This window comes from Aethalodelphis obliquidens, unplaced genomic scaffold (genome assembly GCF_003676395.1).
Source record: "Aethalodelphis obliquidens isolate GAN/ISIS:26980383/991018 unplaced genomic scaffold, ASM367639v1 scaffold3, whole genome shotgun sequence".
Classification (NCBI taxonomy): Eukaryota; Metazoa; Chordata; class Mammalia; order Artiodactyla; family Delphinidae; genus Aethalodelphis; species Aethalodelphis obliquidens.
In genome coordinates, this window is record NW_020837947.1 from 71,216,735 (window position 1) to 71,237,225 (window position 20,491).

The 20,491-nt window shown below is 36.4% G+C and overlaps 1 protein-coding gene across 7 annotated transcripts in view; it reads right to left on the bottom strand.

The window, feature by feature from the left end:
* DOP1A (DOP1 leucine zipper like protein A) overlaps positions 1-20,491 on the bottom strand; it is a 113,052-nt gene that overhangs the window by 89,906 nt on the left and 2,655 nt on the right. The gene's annotated exons all lie outside the window — the stretch shown is intronic.

Sequence of the window (20,491 nt, forward strand, 5' to 3'; positions counted from 1 at the left end):
TCACGTTATTTCTTTGTCATATTTGCTGATATAACATTCTGATACATACTCCTCTACTTTGTTTTGATCCTAAAATGCACTGACTGGTTGTATTAGAAACATCAAGGACATTAAAACAATAACAACAACAACAATAGGAAAAAGAAAAAGAAATGAATGACTTGGAGATCATCTAATTTTATTAAGCGATAATGGGCATATAGTATGAAAGAACATAAGCTGTTTGGAATTAATAAAACTTTTAATAAAACTGACGAGTATATGAGATAGTTTAAAATATGTCCACAAATTCTTTGATATTACTTTCAAAAAGCACTGCCTAATTCTCCAGCCCTGTGAGCTGGATTCTGGGACTCAATTCTAACGAAAATAGTAAGGCAGAAGTGACAATTTGTAATGGCCAAGACTAGGTCATAAAAGCACTTCAGCTTCCTCCCTACTCTCTCTCTTAGATCACTAGATCTGGGGAAAGCCAGCTGCCACATCACGAGGGCACTTCAACGAACCTTATGGAGAGGTTTCTGTGGTAAGGAACCGAGGCTTTCTGCCAACAGCCACGTGAATGAGCCACCTTAGAAGCAGATCCTTCATCCCTAAGAAAGCCTTGATTTGACTGTAGTACCAACTGACATCTTGACTGATTTCATGAGAGATCCTGAGCCAGAACTACATAGCTAAGTCTCTCAAATTCATGACCTAGAGAAGTTTTTTTGTTGTAGGCCACTGAGTTGGGGGGTAATTTGTTACACAGCAGTAGAATAGGTAACTAATGTGCAGTAGTAACAAGGAATTGAGGCTTAACTTAAAAATCAATGTGGGGACTTCACTGGTGGCACAGCGGTTTAAGAATCCACCTGCCAATGCAGGAGACACGGGTTTGATCCCTGGTCTGGGAAGATCCCACATGCCACAGAGCAACTAAGCCTGTGTGCCACAACTACTGAGCCTGCGCTCTAGAGCCTGCAAGCCACAACTACTGAGCCCGTGTGCCACAACTACTGAAGCCTGTGTGCCTAGAGCCCGTGTTCCACAACAAGAGAAACCACCGCAATGAGAAGCCCGCACACCACAATAAAGAGTAGCCCCCATCGCCTCAACTAGAGAAAGCCCATGTGCAGCGATGAAGACCCAACACAGCCAAAAATAAATAAATAAATAAATAAATAATGTGGCCTCCCCACCTTTTTGGTGTCCTATCTGACTTTTAACTTTGCACCCTTCCCTAGAGCTGGGTTTGTGGATCTGCAGAAGGATCTAAGAACTAGCCAATACAATTAAATGAGGGTTAAAAAGTCTTTCAACAAATGGCTTTGGGATAACTGGATATTCATATGTAGAAGAATGAAGTGGACTCCTTCCTCACACCTATACAAAAATCAACTCAAAATGAATCACAGGTCTAAATGTAACAGCTAGAACTATAAAACTCTTAGAAGAAAGTACAGGAGTAAATCCTCAAGGCCCAGAGCTAGGTCTTCTTAGGATTTCTCAGAAATAACACTAAAAGCAGCATAAGCAATATAAACACAAGCAAGGAGAAAATAAACCGGACTTCATCAAAATTAAAAACCCTTCTCTGCTTCAAAAGATACCATCAACAAAGTGAAAAGACAACTGACAGAATGGAAGAAAATATATCTCCCATATTTCTGATAAGGGACCTGAACTAGATATATAAAGAACTCTTACAAGTCAATAATAAAAGGACAAATAACTTTGAAATGGGCAAAGAATACGAATAGACATTTCTCCGAAGAAGATACACAAATGTCCAAAAAGTCCATGAAGTGATACTCAACATCATTAAGTATCAGGGAAATGCAAATCAGAACCACAAGATACTAGGATGGCTATAATAAAAAAGACAATAATAAGTATTGGCAAAGATATGGAGAAACTGGAACATTTGTACAGTGCTGGTGGGAATGTAAATTGGTGCAGCTGCTTTGGAAAACAGTCAGGCAGTTCTCAAAATGTTAAACATAGAATTACCATACAACCCAGCAATTCTACTCCTGGGTATGGTACACATACTCAAGAGAAATGAAAACATGTCCACACAAAAACTTGTACACGAATGTTCAAAGAAGCATTATTCATAATGGCCAAGAAGGGGAAACAACTCAAATGTCTATCAACTGATGTGTGGATAAATAAAAAACAATGAAATATTATTCAAGGATAAAAAGGAATGAAGTACTGTTACATACTATGATATGGATGAACCTTGAAAACATTCTGCTAAGTGAAAGAAACCATGTATTTTATAATTCCATTTATATAAAATGTCCAGAATAGACAAGTCTTCAGGGATGGAAAGTAATTAGCTTTTGGTTAGGGTAGAGAGGGGAGTGAATTGGGGAGAAACAGAAAGCAACTCCTAATGAGAACAGGGTTTCTTTTGGAAATGACAAAAATGTTAAAATTAACTATAAGACCCCCACACCTACAGTCAATTAATCTTCAACAAAGGAGGCAAAAATACACAATGGAGAAAAAGTCTCTTCAGCAAGTGGTGTTGGGAAAGTTGGACAGCCGCATGTAAATCAATGGAGTTAGAACACACCCTCTCAACATGCACAAAAATAAATTCAAAATGGCTTAAAGACTTAAACATAAGACATGACACCATAAAACTCCTAGAAGAGATCATAGGCAAAACATTCTCTGACATAAATCGTACAAATGTTTTCTTAGGTCAGTCTCCAAGGCAATAGAAATAAAAACAAGAATAAACAAATAGGACCTAATTAAACTTACAAGCTTTTGCAGAGCACAGAAAACCATAAAAAAACCCGAAAAGACAACCTACAGAATGGGAGAAAATATTTGCAAATGATGCGACTGACAGGGCTTAACTTCCAAAACATACAAACAGCTCATAGAACTTGACAACAAAGAAACAAACAACCCAATCAAAAAAATGTACAGAAGACCTAAATAGACATTTATCTAAAGAAGGAATACAAATGGTCAATAGGCACATGAAAAGATGCTCAACATCACTAGTTATTAGAGAAATGCAAATCAAAACTACAATGAGATATCACTTCACACCAGTCAGAATGGCCATCATTAAAAACTCCATAAGTAACAAATGCTGAAGAGGATGTGGAGAAAAGGGAACACTCTTGCACTGTTGGTGGGAATGTAAGTTGGTGCAGCCACTGTGGAAAACAGTATGGAGGTTCCTCTGAAAACTAAAAACAGAATTACCATATGATCCAGCAATCACACTCTTGGGCATGTATCCAGACAAAACTCTAATCCAAAGAGTTCATATGTCCATAGCAGCACTATTCACAATAGCCAAGACATGGAAACAACCTAAATGTCCATCGACAGGAGGAATGGATAAAGAAGATGTGGTATATATACAATGGAATTCTACTCAGCCATAAAAAAGAACAAAATAATGCCATTTGCAGCAACATGGATGCAACTAGAGATTATCACACTAAGTGAAGTCAGAAAGAGAAAGGCAAATACCATATAATATCACTTATATGTGGAATCTAAAAGATGAGACAAATGAACCTATCTATGAAACAGAAACAGACTCACAGACATAGAGAACAGGCTTGTGGTTGCCAAGGCGGAGGGGATTGGGGGAGAGTTGGAGTGGGAGGCTGGGGTTAGCAGATGTAAGCTATTATATATGGAATGGATAAACAACAAGCTCCTACTGTATAGCACAGAGAACTATAATCAGTAGCCTATGATAAACCATAATTGAAAAGAATATAAATAATGTATACATATATATAACTGAATCACTTTGCTGTACAGAAGAAATTAACACAACATTGTAAATCAACTATACTTCAATAAAAAATTGTTATAAGAATGGTTACACAGCTCTGTGAATGTACTGAAAACCACTAAATTATACACTTTAAATAGGTGACTTGTATAGTATGTGAATTATATCTCAGTAAAGGTACAGAGCTATATATATGTGTATATATGTAAGATATATATCTATACATGTAAGATATACACACATATAGATATGTGTATACATATAAAAATGGGCTTTAGGGATTTGTGCATTACCTCAAATTACATGCAAAATTTACATCTTACATTTTATTGGGGAATAGCCTACTTTTATAATATTGTCAAAAATAGTTTCTAAAGTAATCCTCAAAAAGGCTAAGAATCACTACCCTAGAGAATGTACTCTATATTAATAAAAACCTGTTTGCCTGAAAAAAGCTAAAATTCTCTTAATTTATTAAATCAAAATTTCCCTGGTTAAGGTTATGCCAAAAAGAAGCAATACGCACTTCCCAATTCTCTATCTCAACTCTTTAATCCATAAAAACAAAACCAGACAAATCCTAAATCCCGTCTTTGGAGAGAATATCACCTTAAATACAGAGTCACTTGACATATGAAATTATTCACTTCACTACACCATGTGCCAAGCAGTATGTTTGGATGCTGACTAGAGAGAATATACCTGATTTATTGACGCTTTTCCCATTGGGAGTGGTGGGAGTGGAGAATAAAGTAAAGTAAATCCTTTAAGACAGTTAATCCGCTTTTCTCTGTAAAACTGTGATTTTTTTTTTTTTTTTTTTTTTTTTGCGGTACAAGGGCCTCTCACTGCTGTGGCCTCTCCCATTGCGGAGCACAGGCTCCGGACGCACAGGCTCAGCGGCCATGGCTCACGGACCCAGCCGCTCCGCGACATGTGGGATCTTCCCGGACCAGGGCACGAACCCATGTCCCCTGCATCGGCAGGCGGACTCTCAACCACTGCACCACCAGGGAAGCCCAAAACTGTGATATTTGACCCTTGGACTTAATATAAAGTTTATGAGGAAAAAAACCCACTTTATAGTTATATCTTCATGGTCTGGACTCTCAAAGCAGCAAACTAAACATAAAGCAGTATTTTGAAGAACTACTCTGTGAAATCCAAGATGACTGTGAAATTTAAATAAGTGAATCAAAAATTATCTCAACTACCTTCCATTTCAAAATTGATTTTGTTTTATAGAAGAGTTGGATATGTAATTCTCCTTCTAGGGTAGAAGTCTTTGAGAGCAGGAACTATGTTTTATATATATTCGTGTGCTGCACAGCACATAACTTACAATAGTGAATGCAGCTCAAGCTGGATTCATACAAAGTGGTTTAAGTGTAATGGTTAAGACTGGGAATAAATTAAAAATTCTGCAAGCTGTTTTATCATTAATTTATGGTTTCTAAAAATTTTTTAAACTAGATTTAACCACAACTATAAACAAACACACTGCAACATGCGCTTCAGATACAAAAGATTGACATACGAAAACATTTAAAGCTATAAAGTTTGATAACTAATAAATATTAATACATAGTGAAATACGGAATGAAGGTTAGAATGAACACAAACTAAAACATTTATAAAACATTTATAATTTTTCTTCTGAAAAACCAGAGAAGAAAGAACTGCAAAACCAATTAAACTTGGGGGAAAAAATCAACTTGATTGGATTTTCTGAAGGTGTATAAAAACAGTATAAAATAACTATAAATTCTAATTGATAAACCTAAGAATGTACTAGTGGTAGACACAGTAAAGCACATGTATAAATTTTACTGACAGGGACATTTTTTTCCTTAGCAGTATTTCCAGTATAAGAGATAACATCTATTTTGAAGATATACAATATTTGTGAATGGGGAAGATTAATCTGAAAATCAATTTACTAGTAATTTCTAACAATGAAAATATGAGTTATCTGTAATTGGGGTATTAATATAATTGTGAAGCTAAGTTACCTCAGTTGACATTTTCAGACATACTTTTTTTATTTGGTATTTATATATATTAAAAAAAAAATCCCAACCAATAATGACCAGCTAAGTTTCTGGGGTTCATAACTCTTGTACATGTTTATAGCTAAAAAAGTTGAGTCAGGTAAGAAATTTGGATTTTCTTATTTAGCTAAAAAATTCTAAATTCTTAAATATGATTAAAAAGAGTACATACAGCATGGGACACATATAATACTAGGTAGAACATCAAAAGCAAAATCTGATGCTTCCTGCAGGAACTACTCAGTATTAACCAATTCTAAAGATATACCTGGGGACTGTCCAAGTGTTCTACCACATCCCAAGGATGTATATGAATAAATTATTTAAAGCATCATGCAATGCAGGGGAAAAACCCTATTTGTTGATTATGAAAGAAAAAGCACCTAAAAAAATGCTATAAAGGTGCTTTTTCCAAAATTTTTTGACGAAATGAAAAATTATCAACCAGTAATTGTTACCATCTAACAAAGGAATGTGGCCATTATTGACAAATCTATTTCATTTTGACCAAAAGTTCTGAATTTCAATGTTGACACTTTCACTAAATAATCTTTAGCAAATCATTTATTTAACCAATTTACGAAGCTAGTTACTCCAGAAAATTAGTAACTTCCCTGGAGGGCTAACAATACAGATAGAAGAAAACACCTACCAGGTCTTTCACAAATAGGTTAAGATCACCCACTAGAACCCTGATGCTCGGTACTTCCCCCAATCTGACCCAATCTCAAACCTTCAAATGGTATATATGCTAGGAAACTCCAAACACGGGATCAACAGATCTTCAGCTTTTCTCTGCAGGTCCTGCCACCTGCTGGTCTTAAGTATATTCTAAGGATAAGACCTTCAAAGCAGCAGAGGTAGCAGCATCTTACCTAACCTTATATTGTGCTTAACTAAATGCCAGACACTGTTCAAATGCTTTGCATATTTCAATTCATTTAATCCTATTCGATCTTTTGAGGTATAGGTACTTACCATTATTACTGTCAACATTAACAGATAAAGAAACTGAGGCACAGAAATATACGTGACACAGTTAAATGGCAGAGCCAGGGATCTACACTTAAGCAATCTGGCTTTAGAGTTCTAACTGAACCACTGCTCTTCACTCTCATGGAGACTTTTTTCCTTCTTATACCCAATCCTACCTCAGGGCCAGGGAGTGAAGTGTCTTTCTTACTCCCTCTATAACACTTACCTGGAAATTCCAATTCTGGTTGAGCTCAGTTATGCCTGAACCCAAGCACCTGAACATCGCCAGAGAAAAATTATACAACCAGGCTGACCAACTGCCCTTTAAATTGAGAAACACAAACCTCAAACACTCAACACTGTTCTAATCCACCACGTTTCCTTTATAACCTTACCTGCCTGACACAACTATTGCATACCTTCCCTTCTCAAAGTTCTAATACCACCTTTTCTCCATCACTGCTAAAGACCAAGCTTCAAATTATGTAAGAAAACAAAAGAAAAAGGAACGCTCTTACATTCCCTCCAGCAAATCTACAAACCTATCTCCACCTATATCCATATTCTCCACTTTCCCTCCTGCTATGAGGAACAAAGGACCCTCCTCCTTCTGCCGTGTTCTGGATTCCATCTCCTCTTGCCTTCTCAAGACTTTTCCCCAAGTGCTTTATTGGCTTTCTCTCCTCCCTCAGTACCAGTTTCTCCTTCTCTACAGGATCATGTACATATAAGCCCTGGAATCTCTCATGGTGAAAACCTAAAATTAACAGCCTCCCCTTCACCCCCATAGGCTCTCTGGCTGCCAACCCATTTCTCTGTTCTCTATTATTACAAACCTTTTTGAAAGATTTCTCTGTACTCACTATTCCACGCCCTTATCTCCTATTCACTCTTCAGCCCACTCAAAAATGCCTCACGATGCTGTCCCTCCAAGAAAACCACCCATGTAAAGGTCACCAGGAAAGTGACCAAAGGTCACTTCTCTAGCCCATCATCTTAACTTCTCAGCAGCATTCAGTACTTTGCTCTTGGCTCTCAATGTTCTGACTTCTCTAATCAGTCTTTTTCAGTCTATGTAGGCTTCTTTTCTCTATTCGAATTTTATTTTATTTTATTATTTTTTAAATGCTAAAGTACTTCAAGGCTCAATCAGGAGCTCTCCTCTCTTCTCTCCCTTAAGTTATCTCCTCTAGTTCTACAGTTTCAAATAGCATTTAACTGATATAGCCTAAATATATTACCACCTCTTCTATTATTTCCTCTTCTATTCTTCTAACTGGTTGGCGTCAACTCTAGCACACCACTGAATCCTGCTTCTATTCTTGAGCGCTATCGTCCACAGAGAAGCCAGAGATCTTGTAAAATCACATTGTATCATTATAAGAACATCCAAACTCAAATACAGCAACATGCTTTGCATTGCAGGGCATCTTGCATTTGCTATTCTCCACACGCGGAAATTCTTAGGTCAACTCTTTGTGAGGCAAATTCCTTCCCATCTCCAAGTAATATCAAACCCTCAGAGAAGCATTTCTCAAGTAGCCCACACTCAGCCCACAGGCTTAACATCTACTCTAGAATATCACATGATTACCCTCCTAGCACTTATTACAGTCTGAAATTATCCTACTTATTTGCTTGTTTCCTATCTACCCTCCCTCACTGGAATGCAAATGTCATGAGATCAGGAGCCCTACTGGACTTGTTCATTCCTGTATCAGCAGTCCCATAAAAGTGACTAACACATAGTAGGCCCTCAAATGCTTTGAATAAATGAATTAGTCAATGTGAACACAGTTCACAAACCATTTGCTTTGTTTCTCTGAGAAAAGCTTTGTAGAAAACAGATTTAGTTCTATTTTTCTAACCAGCGTAGCCAACATGCACTCTCTTCAAACAGACTATTCATAATTGCTATTAAGTGCTTTAAAAAATTAAAAGATTCTCCTAAGAGCACCTATAAAAATTGTGCTGTATCCAATTATATTTAATATTTATATTTATAATTTACCAAATTATAAATTAGTTCAGTTTAAGCTTCAGTATTAGGCATAATTTCTTAATGTGGAAAATGTCATTCTAGCCCTTGTGAAAGGAAATCTGTTAAGTATGATACTCCCAGAGGTCTAATCTTTTAAAATTAATTAGGTGACGATCTCATGTTGAAGAAAATTCTGACAAAGAGTTTTACTATATTTAGCTATATTTTCACTTTTGCTTTCAGTAAAAACTATAAAAATTAAAACCTAAGATATGAAAAATTAAGAATCCCAGCGTTCCATCAGAGTGAAAAACAACAAACTTGATTTAATTTTGCTTTTTCTTCCCACAGACATATACAAAATTATACATCTGTTAAAAACAGTCTTTGAATTCTATAAAAGTGGTAACTTAAGGTTCCTTGTAGCTTTAAATTCTGTGATTTCTGTGACACATAAGCAATATGAAGAAAAGTAATTTAGAAAATAGAAAAGCGTGGGCACATATTACAATTTAAAATGATCCATTACTGGGTAGCTGGGATTCTACTGTAAGCATCAAGTAGTAAACAGCTATAATAGTGAACACTAAGCATATGCCCTGAGTTAAAGATAACCATCCTGCCCCCAAAGCACACCTGGCAAATAAACATTGCCCATACATTATTCAAGATGATGATATTTACAGCAACTGACTTAGGAATTAATTACTCCGTGGCAGGCACTACACTAAGCTCTTTTACACGAATTATCTCATGTAATCTTCACAACAAATCCATGAGGCAGGTATGCTCATGGGTCCACGTACATATGAATGCTTTAGTGTTTGAGGTTCCACAGAGAGTAAAGGGAGGAACCTGGCAGAACTCTGGCAGGCTGACTCCTGCATCTGGTCCTTAATCACTTATCTTTCTGAACTACTTTTAAATTACAGCTCTTAATTCTTCCGACTGGCATATCCTACCTCTCCTCTGTTTTTCATTTTTGAAAACCTGTTCAGGCTATCTAGCCTTTCTTGACTCTTTACCTCCCCAGTTTTTAGACACTGTATTTTCTTTTCCTGTTGCACTTATTTCTTAAAGAAAAAACCCCAAAAAAACCCTGTAATAATGTAAGTACATAATATCTCTGTTGTTCCTTCCAGACCTTGAGTTAAGCACAGGGACAAAAGCTCAACTCTGAATACCCCCACCTAGCTCATTGCTTGATATTGCAAGTGTTTAGGTTAAAGTGTAAGGCTAAATGACTATAAATCCTGATGTAAAAGGTTTTGTTTTGGTTGTTACATGTAAAACAGTGATTCTAATTCAATAAATGACTAGAGTGGAAGAGGAACCATACATAGTATTGCTATATATAATATATATAGTATGTACAAGAACTATATATAGTATGTACAATCTACTTGCCTGAGAAAACAATTCTAAACAAGTAAAAATACGCTCTCAAGTGGAATTAAATCCTAGAGAGGTGCTACAGGTTTGGGTTGTGTCTCCAAAAACAATCACAGGTGTGGCTTCCCCAAATGAATGATGCCCAGGGCTGATGAATCCTGTAGGATCTAGTTTATAAATTCTATTATTAAGCACCCAAGGGATGCTTTACAAGACCCAGTAAAGACAGGTTTTATTTTGTTTCTCTTTTGGGAAAGGGAGATATAATTCATGAGGGCTGCTAAGTACGAGGGGACAAAATAATAGTTCAGAAAATAAGTGTTTCAAAGAAGTTTCCCACATTTTCATGAAACCTATGGGCATCACTGATAATTCAATTACATATTCTAGTTTAGTCATATTTGTATTAAACATATCTATAGAAAGAAGTGGTTGTGTTGATAATTTAAAACTGAGAATCTAAAACAACTGAATTTTGCCTTTAGGACTTATCATATGCCTTTTTTAAACACACCTTTTTAAAGTTTGGCATTTGCTAATATTAAAATCTGCTTGATTTCCCTATCGATGGGGATGGGAGGGGGGATGAAACAGAAATGTTTTAGGTGGCAAGGGTAAGTCAGCCTGAGAGTAAATATCAGAATAATACACTTAAAGAAAATCTAAATTATCTAGATTGACCATGTTCTGGTTTGTTTTCAATTAGGAAGAAGCAAGAAAACAGTGCTTGTTTTTTTATACATAAGAACAATAATGATAAAACTGAGTAGCTAGTCAGAGTGATTAAAAAGAAAGATGTGAAACAAGATAAAGGACAAATCTAACTTTCAGCTAACCTATCAAGTACTTTTCCAAGTTTACTTAAAACATCACTTTTCAGAAAGTATCTTTCTCAAAATAAATATGTTCATTTGTAGCTATTTTCTTCATTTAATAATGAAGAATAATGATTTTGCTTAAACTTTGAAAGAAATATTTTCTTAACTAAAATAAACTACTAGAAATAAAGTAAAAGAAGCAAAAATAATCTTTACAGTACAACTAAACCCACCATATTAAGTTAATCAATTGTTTCAAATAAAATTTCATTTTTTTTAAATTAGTACTTTAACAATAATGGTCTCAGCATTAAAAAATTAATGAACAATATACTATTAATTTTACTATTCAACTTTAAAATAAAGACTGGTTGCTATACAAATTAACATAAAAATACTATACTGTATATACTAAACAAATTTTTCTGTAATGTATTTAAATTCGAGTATCTGTAAACAAATTTTATTCCCTGTGAAAAAAGATATAATTTTTTTCCCAACTGAAAAAAATCCTACACAATAAGGTTTATTTTCCTTTGTGAATTTTATTGAAACTTCTCCAAAAGTATAATCATGAGGAGTAAAACATACACACATACATGTTCACTAAGATGCAGATTCAATCAATGCCTATGCATATAAAGGATAGGAGCAAAATATTACACAAGCAGGGAGGCATCAACACTTTAGCTGAGTAATTTTACATACAGGGATTTACAAAAAAGCATTCACACTGTACACAAACCATGCGTGTGTTTGTGCACATAGGTTTGCTCAAAGCTATGAAACAATGGTGCTACATAGTAAGTAGCCTTGCAAGTGTTAAAACCCTTGATGGGTAAAGGAAAGAGACTAGAATTAATCTGAAGGACATCAGGACAACTTCATAGAGAAAAATGAGGTACTACCTACAGCAGACCTGCCTTGCTTCTTCTACATCTCTTCCAATGTTCATTCCCTCTCACGTTTTACGGTTAAGGTAAAAATAGAACAAAAGTATTAATAACACATATATGAAAGAACAAAACCTTGCTGAGGTATTATTACTCTGCAAGAGAATTAACTCTAGATACTTCGTTTTTTTGTGTTTTTTTTTTTTTTTTTTTTCAGTACGCGGGTCTCTCACTGTTGTGGCCTCTCCCGTTGCGGAGCACAGTCTCCGGACGCGCAGGCTCAGCGGCCATGGCTCACAGGCCCAGCCGCTCCGTGGCATGTGGGATCCTCCCAGACCGGGGCATGAACCCGTGTCCCCTGCATCGGCAGGCAGACTCTCAACCACTGCGCCACCAGGGAAGCCCAACTCTAGATACTCTGGTAAATTCTGAGGCACCTAATAGAATCAGAACCAAAATAAGGTATTGCTTGATCTTTATTCAGAGGCCCTTTACGAAAACTAGGTACCCTCCAAAACACTGATAAAACCATCAACTGTTATCATTATTATTAGACTCTCCTTACTTTCTGTTTCAGTCACTGTACTCTGTTAAATTCCTTTAGGATATCACTCCAATACAAGAAACCTGTCAAGCACTGCTATTATTATTCTCTGAACGTCGTCGTCCTTTTTTTGTTTTTACTTCACTACTGAAGTAAAACAGCACCATCCTTCCCAATCACACAATCACACAGCATGAGCTGTGGCTTTATTCCCTATTCTCATATTCAAATCTATCAACAAATTCAGCTTTTTTTTCCTTCAGCTGAAGTTGACTGTGGTAGACAGTATCATTCAGAATGGCCTTTTAACCATGGCTCCTGAATAGTTTCCACCTGGACTAGTACAATAGCCATCTATCTTTCACTACCTTCAGCTTTCTAACAGCCAATTAATTTTACACAGCAAAAAAGAGTTTGAGCATGTAACTCCCTGCTGGAAGCTCAGAAAAATAAGTTCATACACCATGAAAAGCACTTCAGCCCAGTGCTTACTTAGCATGTAGGAAGTACTCTCATCACTGCTACAGCTGTGACATTCAATCACTTAGAAAGTATATACATGCAAGCTTTTAATCATATGATTAAAGTCTTTTCATAAACTAGACCCTAGATTTCAATCTTAATACATATTTCTGTTCTAGCTAAGCAAAACCTAGTGACAAAGATTCTTTGCTTGACCAAACTTTGGCCAGGGTCTGAACCTTCTCCTGGGCCCATCTGTGCACTTTCTTATAAAATACAGTTTTTTCAAGAACACTGCTATGTCAGTTTAACCAGAATCCTCCACCCTCAACATCTGATCAGGATCCTCACCCTCCAACTACTGATCATCCTGGTCTGTCTGCAGCAAGAATCCTGTTAGGTTGGTTTTAACCAGAATCCCCTCTTACTCCTGATGTTTCCTCTTAAGAGTAGTTTTCCACCCACTGACCCTCAACTACTCCTTGGCTATAAAGTCCCACGTGCCCACGCTGAGAGTTGAGGCCAATCTCTCTCTTCCACTGTAAAATCCCATTGCAGTGGTCCCTACACCTATGATGATGATACTGAATAAGGTTGGCCTTACCATCTTAAGAAGTGTCACTGAATATTTTTTCTTTAACACTACTCAACTGTTCAAAGACTTGCTCCCTTCCACCTCAGTGCTTTTTTTTTTTTTTTTTTTTTTGCAGTACGTGGGCCTCTCACTGTTGTGGCCTCTCCCACTGCGGAGCACAGGCTCCGGACGTGCAGGTTCAGCGGCCATGGCTCATGGGCCCAGCCACTCCGCGACATGTGGGATCCTCCCGGACCGGAGCACGAACCCGTGTCCCCTGCATCAGCAGGCAGACTCTCAACCACTGCGCCACCAGGGAAGCCCCCACCTCAGTGCTTTTACATATGCTATTTCTTCTCTGGATAGGCCCCGTACTCCTTTTCATCACCTGAAGTTTTTCTATCAAACTATATTTGAAATGCTATGCCTCTGCACAATACCTTCTGATTCAACCCCTCTGACCTGGCTCACTCTTTAAACAGTGCCATTTGTCAATATTTGGAAACATGGCTTACGTTACAGGATAGTATTTGAAAATGCATATATGCCACATTTTGAAAAGTTTAATGTCATTTTTTCAATTGTGGTAAAAATGCATAAAATTTACCACATTGACAACTGTTAAGTGTACAGTTCAGTGTTATTAAGTATATTCAAATTGTGCAATTAATCTCCAGAACAATTTCACCTTGTGAAACTGAAACTCTATACCAATTAAACAACTCCTTTTCTCAAAGATCGTTTGACCATATATACACCAGGGTTTATTTCAGGGCTCTATTCTGTCTTTATGCCAGTACCACAGTGTTTTGATTACTACAGCTTTGTAATATGTTATAAAGTCTTTTTAAAAAACTCCTTCTGCCTGAAACACTGAATCATAACTTAACCTGGCTAGTACCTTCTCATCCTTCAGGCCTCAGATACTACCCTCTTTGGGAAGTCTTCCCTGACCTTTATATCTCCCCAACATTCACATACATATATCCTTCTGTGGACTCCAACTATACACTGTACTTCCCCTATCATAGAACTTACTTTGCTTCACTGTAATCGAACTGTGACTCCCAGTGGTGTTAATCCCTGTGACACAGTCTTTATCTATCATTTTAGCTTTCACATCCCCAGCTCCTAGCAGTGCTTGACCTACAGTAAATAACCAATAAATATTAAAAACTGAATGACAATAGAATATACTCCAGTGGTAAAAAGAATAAAGTCTAATTGATTTAGAAAATGTTCCTAAGACATATGAGGTAAAAAATCAAGGTGCAGAATACTGTTTATAGAATGCTACCATTAATATAAAAAGGGGAGAATATATATTCATATAATCAGCATACATATGATATAGCTCTGAAAGAACACACAAGACAATAGTAAAGCTGATTACTTCCTGGAGGCCAGGTGGGAACTTGGGTGGATGGGGGCCTGGGAGACGGAGACTTTTCACTGCATACTTTTTTTATACTTTTAAAAACACATGATTTATTCCCTCTTTATGGTATTAAATAAGTTTAATTTTTTAAAGGTATATGAATGAATAGTATCCCTAAAGAAAATCAAATAGCAGCTGTGTAATATGTGGCATTTCCCCCCCCCCTTCGTCTCATAAGAAGAAAATCAAAATGAATAAAACCTGTATCTTCAGTGTTACATCTGAACCCAGTCATCCCATCATTCCCAAAGAACCATGGAGACTAAGAATTTAGTTGATAAAGTACTTGCTTTGTTTAGTAATCTTCAAGTGGCATGGTTAAGTTAATCTCTGAATATCCTTTCTAAAAGCATAAGCTGTGTATAAACTGCATTTTGAGTAAATATGTACTGTTTATTACTTAGTGACATGTTCACATACTAGCTTTACAAGATGTGGTAGCTAGCTTCCAAGATGGCCTCCGATGATCCTCAAGCTCTTGCGTAGTCTCCTCCTGAAATCACTGCTGGCCTATGTGAACAATAAATAGAATACTGCAGAAGTGAAAACAAGGCCATAAAAGACATTGTGGTTTCCTCCCTGATGTCTCTTGGATCTCTTATTCTGGGGCAAGCTAGCCTTTATGCCAAAAGGACATTCAAGCATCCCTGTGGGGAGGCCCCTGTGGGAGGAACTGAGGCCTCCCTTCAACAAACAGAAAGAACTTCCCAGAAGGTGAGTGAGCCACTTCGGAAGGGGGTTCTCCAATCCCAATTAAACCTTTAGATGACTGCAACCTCACAAAATCTCAAGCCAGAACCTCAGAGACAAACGGCTCCCCAATCTCTCCTGAGATTTATATTGTTTCAAGTCACTACATTTTGAGATAATGTTACGTAGCAAAAGAAAACTATAAAAATGTATAAAAAAAATAAACAAAAAGAAAACTAAAAAGTTTATTCTCAAATAATATATTCCTTTTTAAACCACACCTTTATTATAACTTAAAAGCCATAATTTAAAAAGCAGTTAACAGATCACGTAAAGTTGGCAGCTTCAAATTATAGAATCAGGTAGGCTTGGAGCAAAGAGTTTTGAAGATAGCCTTCCAATAAAATGCCAGTTGCCATTTAAAAAAAAGATAAGTAATTCTGCTGGAACCCCTCATTCAGGCTCAAGGGTGAAATCCTGATTAACTGATGTAACACCTATGAAACTGGTGGTATACAGTATGGAAGTCATTTAAATATTTATTCTTCTTTGAAAATGACAGACATTAACTTTAAAGCAAGTACCATATTTTCTTTTTTTCCTCAGGAGAAAAACCTCTGTCAAGGAAACTTTAAAATTGTTTAACATCAACATTATTAATGTTGTTAAATTGATCATACTACCTAAGGCAGTCTACAGATTCAATGCAATCCCTATCAAAATACCAATGGCATTTTTTTACAGAACTAGAACAATTTAAAAATTTTTATGGAACCACAAAAGACCCCAAATAGCCAAAACAATCTTGAGAAAGAAAAACGGTGCTGGAAGAATCAGACTCCCTGACTTCAGACTATACTACAAAGCTACAGTCATCAAAACAGTATGCTATGGTAGAAAAACAGACAACTAAATCAATGGAACAGAATAGAGCGCCCAGAAATAAACCTACGCACCTATGGTCAGTGACATGACAAAGGAGGCAAGAATGTACATTGGAGAAAAGATGGTCTCTTCAATAAGTGGTGCTGGGAAAACTGGACCGCTACATGTAAAAGAATGAAATTAGAACATTCTCTAACACCATATACAAAATAAACTCAAAATGGATTAAAGACCTAAATGTAAGGCCAGACACTATAAAACTCCTAGAGGAAAACATAGGCAGAACACTCTTTGACATAAATCATACCAATATTTTTTTTGGATGTCTCTAAAGCAAAGGAAATAAAAGCAAAAATAAACAAATGGGACCTTTGCACAGCAAAGGAAACCATCCACAAAACAAAAAGACAATCTACTGAATGGGAGAAAATATTTGCAAATGTTATGACTGATAAGAGTTTAATATCTAATGTATATAAACAGCTCATACAACTCAACATCAAAAAAACCAACCTGATTTAAAAATGGGCAGAAGAACTAAATACACATTTTTCCAAAGAGGAAATGCAGATGGCCAACAGGAACATGAAAAGATGCTCACCATTGCTTATCTGCAGGGAAATGCAAATCAAAACCACAATGAGATATCACCTCACACCTGTCAGAATGGCTATCATCAAAAAGAACACAAATAGGGGCTTCCCTGGTGGCGCAGTGGTTAAGAATCCAACTGCCAATGCAGGGGACACAGGTTCAAGCACTGGTCCGGGAAGATCCCACATGCCGCGGAGCAACTAAGCCCGTGCGCCACAACTACTGAGCCTGCACTCTAGAGCCCATGAGCCACAACTACTGAAGCCCACATGCCTAGAGCCCGTGCTCCGCAACAAGAGAAGCTACTACAGTGAGAAGCCGGCGCACTGCAACGAAGAGTAGCCCACACTCGCCGAAACTAGAGAAAGCCCACATGCAGCAAAGAAGACCCAACGCAGCCAAAAAAAAAAAAAAAAAGAGAACACAAATAACAAATATTGGTGAGGATGTGGAGAAAAGAGAACCCTATTACACTGTTGGTGGGAGTATAAATTGGTGCAGCCACTGTGGAAAACAGTATGGAGGTTTCTCAAAAAACTAAAAATAGAACCAGCAATATCATAAAAATATGATCCAGCAATTCCACTCCTGGGTATATATCTGAGGAAAACCCCTACTAACTGGAAAAGATACATGTACCCCAATGTTCAGAACAGCATTATTTACAATTGCCAAGATATGAAAGCAACCTAAGTGTTCATCAACAGATGAATGGTTAAAGAAGATGTGGTACATGTATGGAACACAATGGAATACTACTCACCCATAAAAAGAGAATGAAATTTTGCAATTTGCAGCAACATGAATGGACCTGGAGGGCATTATTCTAAGTGAAATAAGTCAGAGAAAGACAAATACTGTATGATATCACTTATATGTGAAATCTAAAAAGTACAACAAACTAGTGAATATGACAAAAAAGAAGCAGACTCACAGATACAGAGAACAAACTAGAGGTTACCAGTGGGGACAGGGAAGGGGGAGGGACAACAGGGGTAGGGAATTAACAGGTACAAACTATTATGTATGGAATAATATACAAGGATATATTGTACAATACGGGGACTACAGCCAATATTTTATAATGACTATAAATGGAGTATAACTTAAAATTGTGAACCACTATATTGTACACCTGTAACTTATATAATATTGTACATCAATATTCAATTAAAAAACATAATTAGAAACGCAAAAAAAAATTGAGACACACTGTAAGACATGTAAGTGTATATGAGAAGCCATTGTGCCAAGTGATGACTCTTCATGTTGAAGATAAGCAAAAAGTGTAACTACAGAATGGGATGGCATTTATGGTATATAATATAAAAAATTCCAGCTATCTGGAAAATTTGATCACAATAACGCATATACTAAGGGTTTCGGCTGGCTGATACCTTACTGTATTTTTTCATAACATAACAGCACAAGCAAAAGCAACTGGAAATGTAGGGCTATTTATATGTATAATGCAAAGGACTAAGCCTGCTATGCTTTTATAGTTTTTCGGATTACAGTCTGCTGTCACTTTTAAATGATAAGAATTTATTTGCACTGCTTCTATAATGCTGCTTTATTTTATAGTACAGACACAGGAAAGAAACTACTTGCTTGGGTGAAGGTTTTTTTATGAAATAAAAACTATTCATCCAAAGGGCTCTTGTCTTATTTCCAAATTGAGGTTGCATCCCAGAACTTTAGATTACCTAGTATTACCACTCAGGTAAAGTAGTTTTTGGAAAATGATAGCACCAAACTAAATGGTCTATTTACCTAACTCTTTGTTCATAAACACGAAACAATGGCAATTTAAACACTAAATGCATAATATAGATATATACCGGTAAATAACGTCAGCAAGTTGAGATACAAAGTATATTTTATAGAACAAGAGTAGGGAATTTATTTCCTTTCCTGTTCATATAAAACTCCATTAAGAGAGGAGAATTTTTCATTACCTCAGAAGAAAAAAGGCTGGAAATGTCTTCTCCAAGATGGAAATAAAAATATACAGCTCAAACTTGAGAATTGATGAGAGGAAGAAGTAGAGGAGATTATCAGACCCTTTTAAGTTTACTACCTCATCTACTATTATAGGAGCTTTGCCAGATAAACATATTATTAACATTTCATCACGCTTGCATCAACAATCATCACTTTGTCATATCAAAGGCTTTAACTGGTTTTAAATTTAGATTTATTTCTCTACAGTCAAAGGTTTATTTTAAAGCTAATGTACCATAATAACAAAAAGATGTTTTACTTGTAAAAGTAATTACTAATATTAAAAACATTTTTGAAGAAAATAGACATTTACCGATTCAATAATGATCCTATTTAACTTTAAAAATGCAATACAAAGATGAAACTCAGTACACCTTTTAATTTGCAGTTGAAGCTTTATTTCCCAGTTCTTTCACAGATACAATTCTAAGGAATTCTCAGGCCCTGATTAAGCCAGTATCTCCCAAATTTTGACCACCAATGAGATGGGAGAAGATTTTATGGGGCCCAAGGACAAGGCTAAGTGACACTAAATCCAGCGAGGAAGTTCTTCTCCCTTCATTCTCTTTCAATTCCTCTGACTACATCAGGAAATCTCAGATACCTGCTTTTTATTTATGGTGGTTACTTCAAGTTTCCTTTAAAATTATGTTAATAGTTATATTGATAAATATGAAGAAAGTAAGTATACAGGAAGTATGCAGATATGGCCAAAATTCTGAAGATGATATAAGAATGACTTAGTCAAGTTTGAGAAATACTACACTTTCTATTTGGTCAACAAATATAACTGCCTATTATAAGCATGCCGTTGGTTTTGCCATCATGAAGGACAGAAAAAATGTTCAAAGAAATGTAAACAGGAAAGTCAGAAAAGAAGGCAATTACTTCAAAATGAGGTAATTAAAGGATTCACAGACAAGGTGGCATTTAAGCTAGAACTTAACAGGTATGATTTAGACATGCAGAGACAGGGAGAACATTCAAAGAGAACAAAAGCATAACAATACAGGCCTGAGTGGTGTGCGACATGTTCTAAATCTTGACTGTGGTGGTGGTTACATGGGTGTGTATATAATGTACACATAAAACGAGTGCACATTATTACATGTAAATTTTTCCTTGATAAGTGTGATACCGTATCTTTGACCTATGCAAAGAAAATCACTGAGGTTTCAGGCTTGGATAGTTTGGGAAGGGGAGGTAAACACAATCAGGAGAAGGGAAATCCCAATTCAGACAGGGGGATCAAAAGTACTTATTTTCATATAATAAAATTTCAAAAGCTGTTAGCTATTACACAAAAATAGCAGCTCCATACTTAATAGTTTCATTTCAGGGACAGAACTTACCTGAATTAAGGCTTACCTATTATAATTAAATGTACTGTTCCCCTCCCCCTCAAACAAAGGAGCACATTAACAGTA